The sequence below is a fragment of the Crocuta crocuta genome, unplaced genomic scaffold, assembly GCF_008692635.1.
Source record: "Crocuta crocuta isolate KB4526 unplaced genomic scaffold, BGI_CrCroc_1.0 scaffold26, whole genome shotgun sequence".
Lineage (NCBI taxonomy): Eukaryota > Metazoa > Chordata > Mammalia > Carnivora > Hyaenidae > Crocuta > Crocuta crocuta.
Genome location: NW_027532249.1, coordinates 12,881,044 through 12,900,002, shown reverse-complemented (window position 1 = coordinate 12,900,002; position 18,959 = coordinate 12,881,044). Strand labels below are relative to the sequence as shown.

At 40.0% G+C, this 18,959-nt stretch overlaps 1 protein-coding gene across 1 annotated transcript in view; it reads left to right on the top strand.

Annotated features, from left to right (window-relative positions):
- The first annotated feature begins 5,774 nt into the window (after window positions 1-5,774).
- ESCO1 (establishment of sister chromatid cohesion N-acetyltransferase 1) overlaps window positions 5,775-18,959 on the top strand; it is a 68,494-nt gene continuing 55,309 nt past the window's right edge. Inside the window, exon 1 of the mRNA XM_077778185.1 lies at window positions 5,775-5,883. The gene's annotated coding sequence lies outside the window, so the exon portion shown is untranslated. The remainder of the gene's footprint in view (window positions 5,884-18,959) is intronic.

The following is an 18,959-nucleotide window of genomic DNA, read 5'->3' as shown; positions in this document are numbered from 1 at the left end:
AGAATTATGCTAGTTCTTCTCCAACACCAGGAACTTCTGCATTACTTCATGTACCTGAAGAAAATCACACAGTTTAACGGATTATTTTTACACTAAATTCTGGTCACAAAATTACCCTACACTGATTTTGTAGGAGAGATTGTATTATGGTTCTCTGATAAACTCAACAACTTCATTCCTTCTTCTTTCTCTCTGAAATTTTTACAGGCTCTCTTTCAGATCACTCTCTGCTACTATTTCCTACTTTGAGAAAACCAGAGGTCATCCTTAGCTTTTCTTCCAGTTAGAAGTATTGTTGCTTCTTGCCAAGGCAAGTTCCTCTTCGTTGTAGTCTGGATCCCATCTCTCACTTTCTCAAGAATTTCACTCATCACAATTATCACAAGATAATTTCAGTTATCTCCAAACTTAAATCATCAATTTCTCTCTATGGGATTTTTTAGTAAGCATACAAATTATCTTAAAAACAAAACAAAATTCTCCTCTGATGCATCTCCAGCTACTGTCAGATTTATTTCACATAAAAGCTGCTTGAATGAACTGTCTACACTTGTTTTATCACCTGTATTTCACTCTTCAAACTCCACTGAAATTGCTTTTCTCCCATCCAAGTACTAACCAGGCCCGACCCTGCTTAGCTTCCGAGATCAGATGAGATCGGGCGCGTTCAGGGTGGTATGGCCGTAGACTGAAATTGCTTTTCTAAAAGTCATCAAAAACCTCCAAGACAAACCTCTATCTTCATCTAACTCAATATTTCAGCCGCATGTAAGACAAATGCAACCTCTGAAAGAGGCTCATATCTTGACAGGATACTAAGCTCACCTGGTTTTACTTCTGTGCCACTAGTTATACTTTCTAGGTCTCAGCTGCCTCTTTCTGTACTGAGTCATTACATGTTGGAGTGTATCAGGGCTTACCCTTGGTGTACTCTTCATATGGATACTTTCTCCTTTAGCCTAGGTGATCTCTAAAACCATGGCTTTAATTTGTATCTCCAGCCTGAACTTCATCCCTGATTATCAGAACTCTTGGATGTTGCAAGACAATGGTGATCAGACTTTTACATGCATAGGACACACCTGTGGAAACTTTATAATGAAAATTCTGCCTCAGTCAGTTAAATGTGTGACTTTGGCTCCCATCATGATCTCACGGTTCATGAATTTGAGCCCTGCATCACGCTCTCTGCTGTCAGCACAGAGCCTACTTTGGATTCTCTGTCCCCTTCTCTCTCTGCTCCTTCACTACTCACATTCTCTCTCTCACCCTCCCTCTATCAAAAATAAACATTAAAAACAGAAAAAGTTCTGATTCAATTGATTTGGGGGCTGAAATTCCGTATTTCTAAAAGCCTTCAGTTCAGTGTAGCCTTCAGTTGATGAAGATGCCCCTAGTTTATGGACCATCATTTGAGTAGTAAGACAGTTAATGTTCATTTCTGTGCAGCCTGCTCATTATCTATACCTCTGTCCTCCTACCAGTTCCTAATAATTTCCTGATAATGTATGTATTCCCAAGGAAGCTGACTCTACTCTTATGTAAGTCATCATATTCGATTACTTGCCACAGTGGCCTTGGGATGTAGGCTGATCCAGTCAAATCTTTGCAGGAAATACTCTTTCCTTTTGGATGTGAATGCAGAGGTAGTAGAACCAAGTGAAGAATCAGTCTTAGGGAAGATTTAAAAAAAAACAAACCCAAAACCCATGATGATATTAAAAAACCCGGGGATTTAAAAAAAATACCTAAATGTGGCTACTTAAATTAAAAGTAAATAAAATGATAAAGTCAGCTCCTCATATGCAATACTCACACTTCAATTACTCAAGAGCCATATGTGGTTATGGCTACGCTTTGGGATAGTGCAGATATAGGGCATTTCTATCAGCACAGAAAGTTTGTTAGATAGTGCTGCCCTGTTTATTACCATATTTGTTTCCTTCTTTGCATTTAATTGTTATTTACTTATTTATTAACTAACTTGTAAGTATACTGTTTGAAGGCAGAGATTTGTATCTTTTTTGTTAATTTCTGCATTCCCAGCATCGGGAATAGTGACTTTCACAGAACACTCTCTCAATAAATATTTGTGAAGTAATTGATTGTCTTCTCCATTAGAATGTATACTGCATGAGGAAGGAGACCCTGTGTGTATTGCTTACTACAGTATTGAGCACAGGGTACTCTTTCCTGTTATCCTCAAGGCCCTTCCTACTTTGGCTGTGCTTACCTTTTAAACTCTNCATGACCTAAGCGAAAGTCGGACGCTTAACCGACTAAGCCACCCAGGCGCCCCTGGAATGTTTGAGTTCTTGAAACTCATCAGGCTCATTCTCTTCTCCAGACTTTTGTAATTCAATTCTTTAATCTGGCTAACACTTTCTCATGCCTTCTCAAGCATGTGGGGCCAGCATTATTACTTGTATGTGTTAGTATTGAGTCTCCCAGAAGATGGCACATTGAAATGCCATTGTCGGTTGATTTATATCAAATTGCTAGACTTTTTCTTTGTTTTTATTTTCTAGACTGAAGTTCATAATTTCATAAACTCTCTCCCAGTAACTCTCTCAAACTGTCAAGAGTCTTGAAATAAGTCAACAAGAGGACTAACAAAGAGAAAAGGCTTTATTTGCTGCTAGCAGAAAGAGGAGTCTGAAAAGAATACTCTCTTTTGGGAGTTAGCAGAATTTTTATAGGTTATAGCATTAGATTGGTCACAAGAAAGAAAAGGAACAAGGAAGTGAAAATGTGATGTGTGGGGCAATGCAACTGCTTCATTATTAGTTTTTAGAAGTAGATGTCCTTATGATAAGCAAGGACAGAAAAAGTACATTATGCAGTTTGGAATTAGAAAAGAAAACAATTTAAACAAGCCTAGATTATATTCACAATTTTGAGTGTATCAAAAGAATTTACTAGTAGGAGCTTGTAGTTCTTGGATTATGAAGGATTATGTGAGGATTATGAAAAAGACCTTTGCAATTTATAGAACCATAATGTTGAGCATTAAGATGCATTATCTAGGCCACAGCATGTGTTTTCAGCATGTGTACACAGCAAAATGTAAATTAATCAGAGTTCTCCCCCAGAACTTCCTCAGGAGTTCTCAGGAATGGAGGCCTCTCTTTTTACTGGGACCAGTTTGCTGTGAGTTTATGTAATCTTTGAAAGCCCAGTCAAGCAAGGTAATTTATTCAGTTCATTATGATTTCTTTTAGTAGATAACCAAATTAAATAAAGCAAATTCCAAAGTTCATACACAGACTTCTCTAAATAAAAACCGTTGATAGAAAGCAAGACAAATTTTGTCAAAAATGACATTACAGAATAATTAAGAATTAAATTACAGATTGAGACCTCTGACACTAATGAATCAGAAGTGAGATATCTTTTAAAATGGTAAAGAGGGCCACCTGGATGGTTCAGTTGGTTAAGTGTTAGACTTCAGCTCAGGTCATGATCTCATGATTCATGGTTTTAATCCCTGCATTGGGCTCTGCCCTGACAGTGAAGAGCCTACCTGGAATTTTCTCTTTCTCTCTGCCTCTCCCTCACTCTCTCTCTCAAAATAAATAAACTTTAAAAAATGATAAAGGATAGTGCTCAAGAAAGTTTATTTTTTCCATAAAAATAATTTTTAAACATTTTATTGATATATAATGGACATATGAAATTGTATAACTTGGGGCATCTGGGTGGCTCAGTCCATTCACTGTCTAACTTCGGCTCAGGTCATGATCTCACAGTTTGTGAGTTCAAGCCCCATGTTGGGCTCTGTGCTGACAGCTCAGAGCCTGGAGCCTGCTTCAGATCCTGTGTCTCCCTCTCTCTCTGCCCCTCCCTTGCTCATGCTGTCTCTTTCAAAAATAAACAAACCAAAAAAAAAGGCATACAATGAGTTGATTATATATGTTTGTAGATTACAATTATGTTTACCATCTTAGCTGACTTCTCTATCATGTCACATAATTATTTGCTTTTTGTGGTGAGAATAGTTAGGATCTATCTAGTCTCTTAGCAACTTTGATGTTTATAATATGGTATTGTAAAAGCAAACTATTTTATACTTTCATGGCATGTTTAAGAAGCTGACTATATTTGGTTTTAGAAAAGAAAATCCAGAAAATTGCAGACATGAATTACACATCAAATTTGATTTACTTATATACCAAAATAGGTACATAAGAGTTCACATGGCCTAACATTTGTAAGGATTCCTATGCTTATGATGGTGACCACTTCAACAAGTAGAGTGGAATAGATTCCTCAGAAGCAGAGGCCTATTTTGTGAGAAAGGAAACTTGTAAATGTGGTATGTATGCAGAATTTGAATGACTAAAAATAAAGTGGTTTACACAGGAAAAGAAATCCCACCAGATGTCTTACAATTTAAGGAAGGCAAATATAGGTGAGATAGCCTGGTACATAAACCACTTTAATCAGGTTGACAGTCTAGTCCTGACTTGTCTCCCAAGACCCATTAAAGCCATTTGGCATATGCCATTAATGTAGCAATGTATGGTGATGTGGACAATGACCTCACCCATGAATAGCTCTGGTTTTTAAACCAGACTCTTTCCAGAAGAAACTGACAAGCAGCTCAATAAAGTTTTATGGAAAATGTATTGTCATAAAATTAGTCTTGACATCAGGCTTTACAAACTTAGAGCATATTTGGTTTTATTTGGTTCCAAAAAAGTAGGTCAGGAAGCCACGTATGATCATCTCTCTTTAGATTCAATAAAGCATGAGTACCGATTTTACCCAACCTCCCAGTTCTGCAAGTAAGAAGGGCACAGTAAGCGTGTACAAAAGGATTGTGGGAACCACGAATCCTAGTGATAGAAACCTGGGCTCTATCTTTAGAGGCTTCTAAGAGCCAAAGCATTGTCTGAACACCCGCCATGACTAAATCTAGTGGAACATTCTACAATTTCTAGTCGACTCTTGTACGTCGACTCTTGTACGCCCGCACACAAGGAATAAACTGCAAAGGTGAAACCCTGGTTTTTTTGAAGTGCTGGGGTGCAGTGCGGGGGAAGGAAAGAGAAGGGTCAATTGCCTTCTCTTTTGTTTTTCTTTACATTGGCCCATGTCGAAGATTAAAGGTATTTGAAGGTCGCACACAGCAGTTCCCGCAACCCACTGAGGGACGGGTGGCGAAGCATTTCCAAGACAAACCACCACCGCTGGGGGCGTAAGTGGCTTTATTCCAAGAGACCTCCCCGGGAAAGGCCAACGGCCGCCGCCTGGGGGCGCCGACCCTTCCCGGCGAGGCGCCCACCCGCGGTGCGCGCACGCGAGGCCTCCCACCGCGCCTGCGCTGAGGGTGAACGCTGCCTTGCTTTTCCCCGACGCCCAGCGGTCCCGGCCGGGGTGAAAAACTGCGTGACACGCCAGCGAGCGTGGCGGCCATCTTCCTCTTCTGGGCACGTCAGCTGAGCCTGTTACGGCTGAAGAGGAGCGTTGCGCAAGCGCGCCTCAGACGGTCACAGGTAACTCCCATCTGACGGGCGAGGCGTCGCCGTCGTCGCCGGAAGTTTGGCGTATCTGCGCCGCGGGAGAGGCGGCGGTCGCGGCAGAAGCGGCTGTCTCCTGATACCCGGATGTGAGGCGATCCGCTGGCTCGTATTGGACCCTCGGCCAGGAGTAAGGAAGGTACGCTAGCTTTCCGAACGTCTCCGCCGCCTACTGTCGTGCCGCCAGCGTCCTCACGTCCCTTTTGCCAGCCTTTCCGGAGAGCTGGACGATTCTCCCCCTCCCCCTTTCTTGTCCCACATTCTGTGTCGTTTTGCATCGTACGCCTCTTGCTACTTCTCTGGTCCGGGCTCCTGGAGCCGCTGGGAGGGAGTGGGCGGCTCAGAGTCACTGTCGCCTGAGGTAGGCAATCAACCTGCGTGTCTCTGCTGCCCAGTCGCCGTATCACCTGCTGCTTCTTGGTAGGCGGTCAGAGGTAGTAAGGGGCCATGACCGAGGACCGGGTCAGGCCAAGGCTCCCCAGGCGGCCGCGAGGGCTTCCAGAGCCCCCAAGGTGGCGTGTAGTCATTGCGACTTACTGGGGCGGTGTCGCTGCTGGCCCGCAGGTAGCCCCCGGCCTCGTCCCCGCCTCTGGCGTCTTTCCTTCCCGGCATTTTCCCCGAGCCAGCCCCATCAGCCAACGCGGAGTTGCGGTTCCTGCGGCTTGCTCCCCTGCCTTCGCCGCTGCCCGCTGACCCGGCCTGAACCTTGAGGCCTTTGCAGTCTGCGGGCTGTGATGTGGGGGATCTTGGAGGGGAGCGGTGGCCTGGGCCCAAGGTCATAGAGTAATTCGGGTTGGACATGAGGGTCTGGACACAGGTGGGACTGCTCTGAAGTAGAAATAGGTGCGTTGAGGGCCATAGTGAAGTTTATAGGGCTAGATGCGGGCAGAAGGGAATTGGATCCTTTATTTTTGCCACGGTTCATAAAGTTATTTACAACGGGGGTTTGGTTTACTCAGAGTGGGATAGCGAGGCGAAAAATGAGAGCACTCTCGCACCCCCACGCTCCCAACCTCTTCCCATCCCCCACCTCTAAATGTTGAGTTCTGAAAATCCTGCTGCAGGTACTGTGTTTTCCAGGAGAGGGGGGCGCAGCAGGGGAGAAGAAGGAGTTAAATGGTTGTGATTTGAGAGGAACTGTGAACCTTGCTGTTTGTAGCCTTTTGAATTGAAACGGGATTCTTGCAGCAGGAAGTAAATTGCAGCACACAGTATTTAAATGATATTATCACAAGTTATTTCAAGAAATAATTAGCCTTTGCAAAAATCCATAAAAGAGTGCTACTTGGTGGAATAGTAAGACGTGGGTGGGTTTTGTTTTTACCCTTTTAATTTTTAAAAAGCTGATAAAACACGGATTTCAGATTAAAACTTTCTGTTTGCAGTGGACTGTACTATATTCAACCTTTCTTTTTATTAGGTCCTTATTAGTTTCTCTTTTACGTAGGACATTTACAACAATGGAACTGTTTTTAATTTGAAAAACTCAAATTCTCACTATGGAATTAGATATTAAAGTGGGATGAAAAGCACTTAAAAAGCGCTTAATTTGGAAGCTGCAGATTCAGGCCTAGAGCATGTGAGGAAATGAGAAAACTCTAACGTCTAGCAGACACTTCTCCCTTTCAGGCAGAATGCAGTATATGCCCCTTAGGTTAGATGTGTGACTTATGAAGTGCCGTTCTTAGAACGAAACTTGCCTTGACTTATGAGCTTTTGCCCAGCTTACTCATTCCTGGCCAAGGAGAATTTGCTGTCATTTCTCATTGAACAGTGAAAATTATGTAGTGAACAATAGTTAAAAAATTTTTTTAATGTTTTGTTTATTTCTGAGAGAGAGAGAGTCATCGTGAGCAGGGGAGGTTCAGAGACAGAGGGAGACAGAATCGGAAACAGGCTCCAGGCTCCGAGCTAGCTGTCAGCACAGAGCCCGACAGGGGGCTCGAACTCACTATCCACGAGATCATGACCTGAGCCAAAGTCGGACGCTTAACCGAGTGAGCCACACAGGCGCCCCTGAGCAATACTTTTTTAACATCAGCCTCATACAAGGTTTTGTGGTAGGCATTTAAATAGATAATTTATGCTTCCAGGAGAAAGGGAAAAGGGCCGTAATTAATGAATGCCTTTACCCTCCTTCCCCCTCCCACATTGCTGGATGGCCTTTTTTAGCTTAGTAATTTATTATAGAACAAGTTGATTGTATTCTTTTAAAAATATCTTTTAAACTATTTATTTATTTTGAGAGAGGGGTGGGTTAATGGGCTGAGAGACGGGGAGAGAGAGAATCTCAAGCAGGCTCCCTTCCAGCCACCAGTGCAGAGCCGGAGCTTGGGTCAGACTCCCCAACCATGAGTTCATGACCTACGCCAAAACCAGAAGTCAGACTGAGTCACCCAGGCACCCCACAAGTTGATTGTATTTATTGTAATAATGAAGGTAACTAGCACTGCACAATACAAAATAATGGGCTCTTAAATAAGTAAATACTTTTCCATGATTTCTTTTGGCAGATTTATGTTCCGTATAGAGTTCTTTGATTAACCTCTATTGAAGGTGATCAGAATGTAGATGGTAGTTTGAAATCAACTCCAGTAAATTGTTATGATAGGTAATTCACTTAAGGACTATGTTACCCCTTCTGCAGCCCCATTTTTTCTGTACATCCTTTTCTCTTGGCGCAGTGAAAGTTCTTTGGCTTTATTTCTGTATTACGACTGTATTATACTACTGTAGTTTCTTTTGGCAAATGGATCATTTAGTTAACTTGGCCATCCTTTCATTTTTGAGGGGACTGTCTGTATCTTAAGCTTAATTGCATTACAGCGCATCTGAAGAAAGCAAGATTTTGTCCTCTGCTTTCTTCAGCTTACTTTAAACATTTATGGCTGTGTATGTGGGATTCATAGAGATGAAAACAATATAAATAAAAGTGGGGTATTAATTATTACTGTAATAAAGTGATTCTTAGTTTTTGGTTAGGCTTCCTTTACACTCTTAAAAATTATCTAGGACTTCACATAGCTTTTGTTTAATATTGATAAGTATTGTATTCTAAATATATTCATTAAAAAATAATTGCTAAACTACAGGTTAATATAAGTAACATTTTTTATGAAAAACAACTATTATCCAAAACAATTCATTTTTTCTTTTTTTTAAATTTAAATTTTAGTTATAAAGCAAAAAACTTCAGTGAAAAATGGCAACTGTTTTACACTTTTGTAAATGTCTTCAATGTTTGGCCTAATAGAAGACAGCTGGATTCTCCTATCAGCTTTGCATTCAGTTATATGTTGTTCTGGTTGAAGTATATGAAGAAAATTCAGCTTCACATCAATATGTTGGGAGGAGTACTTTAGTAATCTTTTCAGATAATTGTGATATTCTTAGATTCTATAACAGTACTCAACAAGTGGTGATTTTTTTTTTTTTTTAAACGAGTGGTAATTTCTTAAAGGTCAGCTGCAACATAGAATCTGAAACCATTCTGTTGTGTTAAAATTCTATTTTGCACTTTGAATTGATGTTTTACTCAAGAATGATTTGGAGCTAATGAAGCTCCTGGAATCCCCATGGTCCAGTTTTAATGTAAACAACTGAATAGTTTAGTATTAATGTAGTTGTTAAAGTTGAAAGGGATAATGATAATATGGAAATGAAGTGGTCCAGCAGTTAAGTGAAACCAGGAATAGCTAAGGTAAATGTTTTCCTTTTTATAAGAAATATTATTATAACTATCAGTAATATTCTTATAGCTAATTATTATTATAGCTAATATTTAGCAAGTGCTTATGATGTGGCAATTGTTATTCTAAGGACCTTATATTAGGAAATGTTCCTTTTGTATCATTTTTAGTGATGGTTAAGAGAAAGGCGAATATAATTAACTTAATTTTTTTCCTACAGATAGTATAATATTTCTGGTAAATGTTATTCTTTATAATGCAGATATAATTACATTTTATTTCACATTTTCTAAGTAAGCTTCTAGGTCCCAATTTGGGGTTTGAACTCATGACCCAGAGGTCAAGAGCTGCATGCTCTACCAATTTAGCCAAGTGCTATCTATGTATTTTATTTTTTAAATCTTTGATTGATTGATTAAAGTAAGCTCTAGGTCCCAATGTGGGAGTTGAACTCATGACCCAGTGATCAAGAGTCACAATATAGGGGCACTTGGGTGGCTCAGTCACTAAGCATCTGACTTTGGCTCAGGTCATGATCTCATGATGCGAGAGCTCTATCCCCACTTCAGGTAAAAAAAAAAAAACAAAAAAAAAACGGGTGCCTGGGTGTCTCAGTCAGTTAAGCGTCTGACTTCAGCTCAGGTCATGATCTCATGGTCCATGAGTTGGAGCCCTGCATCGGGCTCAGTGCTGACTGCTCAGAGCCTGGAGCCTGCTTTAGATTCTATGTCTCCCTCTCTTGCACGTGCTCTCTCTCTCTCTNCAGAGCCTGGAGCCTGTTTCGGATTCTGTGTCTCCCTCCCATCTCTCCTTCTCCCTCCCCTCTCCTGCCCTCTCTTCTTCTCTCCCTCTCCCCCTCTGCCCCTCTTGCCCTTGTGGGATTCTGTCTCACTCTCTGCCCCCTGGCTCACTTACGCTCTCTCTCCCCCCAACCTTCTCAAAAAAAGAGTCACAATATAGTTCAAATTTTAGAGGATATGTATGTACTAAAATAATTTTCCTCTAAGGTATTCGAGGATAGGGAATATGCCTAGGTCTAGCATCTAGATGCTCTAGCATCTAGTAACACATTGGTTGCTGTGTATATTTAAAATATAAAGTTTTAGGGATGCCTGGGTGGCTCAGTTAAGGGTCCGACTTTGGCTCAGGTCATGATCTCGTGGTTGGTAAATTTGAGACCCACGTTGGGCTCTGCACTGACATCTCAGAGCCTGGAGCCTACTTTGGATTCTGTGTCTCTCTCTGCCCCTCTCCCACTTACACTCTTGTCTCTTAAAAATAAAGAAAAATATTCTTGAGAGAGAGAGACAGACCGTGAGGGGGGGAGGGGCAGAGAGCGGGAGGGAGCCTAAGAATCCGAAGCAGGCTCCAGGCTCTGAGCTGTCAGCACAGAGCCAGATGTGGGGCTCAAACCCATGAGCTGTGAGATCATAACCTGAGTTGAAGTTGGATGCTTAACTGCCTGAGCCACCTACACACCCCCAAAATTTAAAAAATATATATAAAGTTTTAGAATATTTTAGCTCAGAAAATTCAGTTACTGAATAAAACAAATATTAGGAGTTCTTAAGATTATTTTGTTAACATGAAAGTTTGAAATTTATTTTGTTAAATCAGTTCAACTAATATTTGAAAGTTTGTTTTCACTAAGTGAGGCTTTTTTCAAAAACAAAAATAGATAATTTTCAAAAGACAAATTTAGACTTATTTTAAAAATTTGATGTATATTAAAATCTATATCATTTCATATTCGTTTTTTGGTAACAGCTTTATGGAACTATTATATTAACAGAGTTGTACAGTCATTGAGACTGCCTAATTTTAGTATATTTTTTATCATCCCTCCAAAAAACTGCATGCCTGTACTAGTATGTCACTCCTTGTTTTCTTCCTAGCCCCTTACTACCACCAGTGTATCTATTTTTATAGATTTGTCTGTTTTGGACATTTCATATAAATTGAATCATACGAGTTAGCTTCTTTTACTTAGCATAATGTTTTTAAGGTTAATTTATATAGCTTGTATCAGTACTTTATAGTTAAATACAGTCTATTACATGTGTATACCACATTTTGTTTATCCACTTACCAGTTGAGGGACATTTAGATTGTGTCCACTTTTTGACTATTACAAATAACACTGCTAAGAACATTTGTGTACAAGTTATTATGTAAGTGTATTCAGATTCACTTTTGAGCTTTCCCAATATATTTTACATAGATATAAACAGTGTAGAGGGGCACCTGGGTGGCTCAGCCAGTTAAGCGTCCGACTTCGGCTCAGGGCATGATCTCACGGTTCGTGGGTTTGAGTCCCGTGTTGGGCTGTGTGCTGACAGCCAGCTCAGAGCCTGGAGCCTGTTTCAGATTCTGTACCTCCCTCTCTCTTTGACCCTCCCCTGCTCATGCTGTCTGTCTAACTCAAAAAAATAAATAAAACATTAAAAGATTTATTAAAAAAGTATATAGCTTTTTACATCACAGCTGATAAAGTATGTTCATTTTTGATATGAAAGCTTCAAACACTGCATAAATATAAAAGTAAAATGTGAAGGTATTCCTTCATTCTTTGTGTACCTTTTCATCTCCATCTTTTACCAGTGCTGATGTTTTCACGTGTATTCTTTTTTTTTTTAAAGTTGAGGCCAAGAGANAGAGAGAGAGACAGCGTGAGCAGGGGAGGGTCAGAGAGAGAGGGAGTCACAGACTGAAACAGGCTCCTGGCTCTGAGCTGGCAGTCAGCACAGAGCCCGACGCGGGGCCCGAACCCACGAACCGCGAGATCATGACCTAAGTGAAAGTCGGATGCTTAACCGACTAAGCCACCCAGGTGCCCCTTAATGTGTATTCTTAATGTGATATTCTTTTTTTTATTAAAAAAATTTTTTTAAATGTTTATTTCTGAGACAGGGAGAGAGACAGCATGAGCAGGGGAGGGTCATAGAGAGAGAGGGAGATACAGAATCCGAAAACAGGCTCTTGTGCTGAAAACTCAGAGCCTGGAGCCTGCTTTGGATTCTCTATCTCCCCCTCTCTCTGCCTCTCCCATGCTCATGCTCTGTCTTTCTGTCTCTCAATAATAAACTTAAAAAAAAAAACTGTTTTGGCCCCTCTCTGTCCCCAATATAGGGCTCGAACTTAAGATTCTGAGATCAAGAGTTGCATGCTCTTCCAACTGAGCCAACCAGGCACCCCCATGTCTAACCTTTTTAGAATTTTAATTAATGTTGAGTTTTACTGAATCACTATTCCAGTCTATTGAGAAAATTACAGGAATTTTACAGCTTGTTTTTCTATCAAAATGATTAGTTCTGAGAAAGTTTTTACAGTGTTTTTTCTGCTTTATTGCTTAAGAACCTTTGGATTCTGTGTCTCCTTCTGTCTCTGCCCCTCTCCCACTTGCACTCTTGTCTCTCAAAAATAAATAAATATTTAAAAAACTAAAAAAATTTTTTAAAATTATTTTTTAATGTTGATTTATTCTTAGAGACCTTGCACGAGTTGGGGGTGGGGTGGGGGGGAGAAGGGACAGAGAGGGAGACACAGAATCTGAAGAAGGCTCCAGGCTCTGAGCTGTCAGCAAAGTACCTATGAACTGTGAGATCGTGACCTGAGCCGAAGTTAGACACCCAACCGACTGAGTCACCCAGGCACCCCTAATTTGTTTTAATTTAGGCTTGTTATATCTTTTATTGTGTGTGAACTGTGTGTGGTGCACGTGCATGTGTGTGTATACTACTTTTGGTAGCAAAATAAATTTTGTATTATTTTGGGTAACTTGTCTTTTGCTTCATTCTGGAACAGCAACAAAAATATATCAGTTCTTTGAAAGCAGAGCTGTTCCCTTTGCCTAGAACACTTTTTAGCTTCAGGTGGGAATATGCTTAATGCATTTAAGAAATAATAGCAAGGGGGTCAACCAAATTGGAGCAGAGTGAGTAGGGACAAAACCAGGAAGTAGTTAATAGTTAACATCAGCCTTAACTTTTACTCTGATTGAGATGGGAAGTCACTGAAAGGTTTTGAGCAGAGAAATAACAGCGTGACTTGAGTTTTAAAAAGATCTTGTGGTGGTTCTGTGGAGAAACTGAAATGGGGAGGGAGGGAGGGAGGGGCAAAACTGAAGGCAGTGAGGAATTAGGAAGTTGTTGGCAAAAATCCAGGTGTCTGATAAATGGTGACTTGGACCTGGGTGGAAGTGGTAAGAGATTTTAGGTGGTCAGATTTTGGATGTGTTTTGAAGGTAGACAGGATTTGTTAATGATCAGTTGATTACATAAGCTTAAGAGAAGAATTGGGAAAGACTCTACAAAGTTTTGTGCTAGATACTTGAGGATGAACCTGCCATTTACTGAGATGAGGAAAGTCCTTTGAAAACTTTAGGTTTAGAAGGCAAGATTCAGGTGTTAAAGTTTCAGATGTTTAGTAGCCGATAAAAAATCTCTCTTTGGGTAGTATTTCTATCAATTTTTTTTGTACTTGAATTGTATTACATTCTCTTGCATTTCTAGACTTAAAAAAAAGAACTCATTTTCTTTGACCTGCTGAGTCAGTTGGGGTAAATAATTTTCAGAATTTCCATTTTGGTGAGATTTTAAAATAGATTGAATGTGCATTCTAAATTTAAAAAATGGCTAAAACCTTTATATGTCAATTGAGCAGACCTATTGGATGCCAGGATACATGGACAGAAATGAAATAAGAGTAGAGAACTTTCTCAGAAATTTCAAAGTAAATCTTGTGTATTTTTAAGGTCAAATTACACTAAAAGCCTTACAGTGACAAATCTCTTTCCACTCCTAACCTTTCCCCATCCCCTAGTACCTTTCTCCAGAAGCTACCGTTTCTATTCTTCTGCTGTTACCCTTAGTATCTAGCTCCATATTTTTGGTGGTATGCAATAACTGCTGTATTTTGACTTACCAATTTCAGATGTTGCTTACTTTCTGCCTTCATAGTTAAAAATTTAGCTCTCTTGCTTTCTTCCCCATATCCTCCTAAAAGTTCTGTTTCAGTTATTGGTTAAGCCAGTAGTGAGTGTTGTTTACTTCTGAGCTAAGTATTCTGAAACTGTATCTTCCTTTCCCCTTTTTCCCCCTTGGAGTTAAAATTGCCTTGCTTTTCTTTTGCTAATATTTTAAGATGCTAGGGCAGGGGTGCCAGGGTGGCTCAGTTGGTTGAGTGTCTGACTTCAGCTTAGGTCATGATCTCCTGGTTCATGAATTTGAGCCTCATGTCAGGCTTTGTGCTGACAGCTTGGAGCCTGCTTCGGATTCTGTCCCCCTCTCTTTGCTCCTTCCCCACCCACTCGCTGTCTCTCAAAAATAAATAAACGTTAAAAAAATTTAAAAAGAAGGTGCTAGGGCAGTTTTCCCCCCGAAATGTCACATGGCTGGCAGTAATATTTTTCATGCTTAAAATCCACTCCCTTTCCTGTGTGCACCCCCACTAGCCTCAAGGTTCCTTTTGGGATTCTTCAGCCATCTGTTTCATTATAGATTGGTTGCTCTTTGGCCTGTTCTCCAAGGTGTTTGTACAATAGATACTGCTACCAGCAGTCTTTTACCCCATATTCTTTTTTTTTTTTCTTTAAGTTTATTTTGAGAGCATGCACACATGTGAATGGGAGAGGGGTGGAGAGAGAGACAAGAGACTATGAATGAATACCAAATAGGCTCTGTGCTGGGCTTGATCCCACGAACTGTGAGATCATGATCTGGGCCGAAATCCAGAGACAATTGCTTAACTGATTGAGCCACCCAGGTGCCCCTTTACTGCNTGGTTGCCTATTAATTTTCTGGATTGTTTCCTTGGCTGTGCAGAAGCTTGTCTTCTCTGACTTTTAAATTTTAGCCATTGTGGTGGTCGTCCATTGCCCTGTTGGATTTCTTTCTCCTCTTCTCCCCCTTACCTTTCTCCTCTTCTCCCCCTTACCTTTCTCCTCTTCCTTTTTGTGATGAACTTGTTTACATTTCTTGTTCTTTTTTTCTTCAGTTGGTGATTTCATTGATTTATAGGATTTTAGAAAATACAATCTTTGTTTACTAATGCTTTGTAAGTTGTGTTTCACCTTTCATATTTTGTGTCTATATTCAACTTGGAATTGATCTTAGCATATGGCACAAAATAGGAAACCAGTTTTCCTTGCCCCCCCGCCCCTGTTTGTCCCAGCACCGTTTGTTTAAAAAATCTATTTTCCCAGCTGTAGTACTATTTGTCTTAAAGCAGTTGACCATACATTTATGAGTCTGACTGTGGGCACTCGGCTTTGTGTCATTAGTCTGTTCCATTGTTCTATTTGTCCTTCAATCAGTATAACACATTACTATGACTTTATTGATTTTATTAAATATTGATGTCTGATAGGGCAAGTTCACCTATCTTGTGGTTTTTTAAAAGTATGATTTCTTATGCTTTATGTAGAATAGATTTTCTATCTTTTTTTTGTAATGTTTTATTTGTTTTTGAGAGCGAGCAAAAGAGAGAACAGGGGAGGGAGGGGCAGAGAGAGAAAGAGAGAGAGAGAGGAGATCTGAAAACCTGAAACAGGCTCAGATTTTCAGATGACAGCAGGGAACCTGCCATGGGGCTCAATCTCATGAACCCTGAGATCATGACCTGAGCAAAAGTTGAATGCTCAACCGATTGAGCCACCCAGGTGCCTCATTTCTTCCTTCCTTCCTTCCTTCCTTCCTTCCTTCCTTCCTTCCTTCCTTCCTTCCTTCCTTCCAAGTTTATTTTTCAGAGAGAGAGAGAGAGAGAGAGCGTGTGTGCGTGCACATGGGGGAAGAGTATATATAAAGAGAGAGAGAGAATCCCAAGTAGGCTTTTAAATATTTATTTATTTTGAGAGAGAGAGGGAGAGAATGAGTGGGGTAGGGGGGAGAGGGAGAGAGAGAATCCCAAGCAGGCTCCATGCTGTCAGGGTGGAGCCCCATGCAGGTCTCCATCTCACAAACTGTTAGATCATGATCTGAGCCTAAATCAAGAGTTGACCACTTAAAGGACTGAGTCACCCAGGCACCCCTTGAGGCAACCATTCTTGAGGCATTTTGTAGTTTTCAGGATTCTAATGCCAGTAAAATAATAGACTCTCCATAAGTCTAAGATACCATGGTTCTTTTTTGTGGTCAAATCTGTCATCTGTAGGTTGACAAATAATTACTATTTGATAATTGAGGTATAAAAATGATTTGGAGCTTATATTAAAGTGGAGGATATATGTTATATAAATATAACTGATAAATCCTGTATTAGAGGTATGATAAACATTTGTGCATTGAATAAAGCGTTTGTTGGGAGCATAAAAAGAAGGCCCCTGTTTCTTACAGGAGGAACTGGCTTTTTTTCCTGAGTACATAACATTTACATACCTGGTGTGATTTTCGTTTGTTTGTTTTGTTTTAAAGTATTTTTTTAATGGGGGTGCCTGGCTGGCTTAGTAGAGCACCCAACTCCTGATCTCAGGGTTGTGAGTTCAAACCCCATGTTGGGCATAGAGCCCACTTTAAAAAAAAATTTTTTTTTTAATGTACTGTATTTAAGTGAAAATGCTTCGTCAGGTATTGAGAGAAAAACTTGTGAAGAGAAAAACTTGTTATTTATTAGTAATTTATATTTAAAAGCCAATCAGTATTATATCAAATTTAATATTTGTAACTTCTTAAAAAAGATCTCCAACCCTGAAAGCTTCATAAAACTTTTTTTTTGCCAAAATGTTTTTTTAAATATACATTTAACATAATGCACAGATTAAGATAGTAAAGTTTGATAACTTTGGGCATATAAACACTGTGGAGCTAACACTCCAACATAAAGGACATTTCCTTTATCCCCAAAAGGTCATTGGAACCTATTCAAGTTTGTCCCTGACTCCAGGTAATCAGTGTTGTGTTTTCTGTCATTATAGATGAGTTTTGCCTATTCTAGAACTGCATATAATTGGGATTATGCAGTATTTACTATTGTGTGTTTGACTTCTTTTCCTTAACGTAATGATTTTTAAAAATTTCTTTCATGTTGCATAAATAGCATGTTTATGTTTATTTTTTCCCCCAAAGTATTCTATTGCATGAAAATACCACAGTTTATTTTTATATATCTAGTAATTGAGGCAGTAATTGATGCATCAATATTTTGGCTACTATGTGTAAAACTAATATAAACATATTTGTATAGGTCTTTTTATGGTCATATGCTTTTATTTGTTTTTCATTATTTCGGGTGGTAAATAATTAGGGCTGAAATTTGAGTCACAGGATAGGTGAAATTTAACTTAGTAAGTAGCAAACTTCCTAAGTGTTCATTCTATTTCATCCCATCAGTGGTGTTTTGTACAATTGTTTTGCAGCCTCACAAATACTGGACTTTGTCAGCCTTTTAAATTTTGTCATTTTAATGCATTTGTAGTGGTGTCTCATTGTGTTTTTAATTTGCATTTTCCTAATGACTGATGTAAAACACTTAGGAGATCCTTATTGGCCATTTGTAAATTATCTTTGTGAGGTATGTATTCAGTTCTTTTGCACACTGTAAAATTTGGTGTTTTGTCTGAATGTGCCTATTTCTAGACCTTTTGTTCCACTGAGTTGCCTTTTTTCACATATTACACTCTTTATTATAGTTTCCATCTTTATCATTTTCTCACCCTCTTCTTAAATTTAAATTTTAGCTAACATACAGTGCAGTATTGGTTTCAGGAGTAGAACTCAGTGATTCATCACATACATACGACACCCAGTGCTCATCACCTGTCTTGCCCCTCTCCCACCTGCCTCCCTCCACCAACCCATAGTTTGTTCTCTATCAATAGGAGTCTCTTGTGGTTTGTTCCCTCTCTTCTCTCCCCCACCTTCCCATATGTTCATCTGTTTTGTTTCTTAAATTCCATATATGAGTGAAATTCTAGGGTATTTGTCTTTCTCTGATTGAGTACATTCTAGCTCCATCCATGTTGTTGCAAATGGCAGTTTCTTCTTTTTTTTTAAAAAAAAAATTTTTTTTAATGTTTTATTTATTTCTAGGAGAGAGAGAGACAGCGTGAGCAGGGGAGGGTCAGAGAGAGGGAGTCACAGACTGAAACAGGCTCCAGGCTCTGAGCTGGCCGTCAGCACAGAGCCCGACGCGGGGCTCGAACCCACGAACCGTGAGATCATGACCTAAGCGAAAGTCGGATGCTTAACCGACTAAGCCACCCAGGCGCCCCTGCAGTTTCTTCTTTTTGATGGCCGAGTAATATTCTGTTGTATATATATGCCACTTTTATCCAGTCATCAGTCAGTGGACATTTGGGCTCTCTCCACAGTTTGGCTATTGTTGATAATGTCGCTATAAACATTGGGGTGCATGTACCCCTTCAGATCTGTATTTTTGTATCCTTTGGGTAAATAGCTAATAGTGCAGTTGCTGGATCATGGGTCATTCTATTTTAGTTTCTTTTTCTCTTTAAAAATTTTTTTAAAGCTTGTTTATTCATTTTGAGAGAGACAGATAGTGAGCGGGGGAGGAGCAGAGAGAGAGAGGGAGAGAGAATCCAAAGCAGGCTCCCAACTGTCAGCACATAGCCCAACTCAGGACTCGAACCCATGAAATGCGAGGTCATGACCTGAGCCGAAACCAAGAGTTGGTCACTCACCTGACTGAACCACCCAAGTGCCCCTATTTTTAGTTTCTTGAAGAACCTCCGTAGTGTTTTCCAGAGCTGTACCAGTTTATATTTCCACCAGCAATGCAAGAGGGTTCTCCTTTG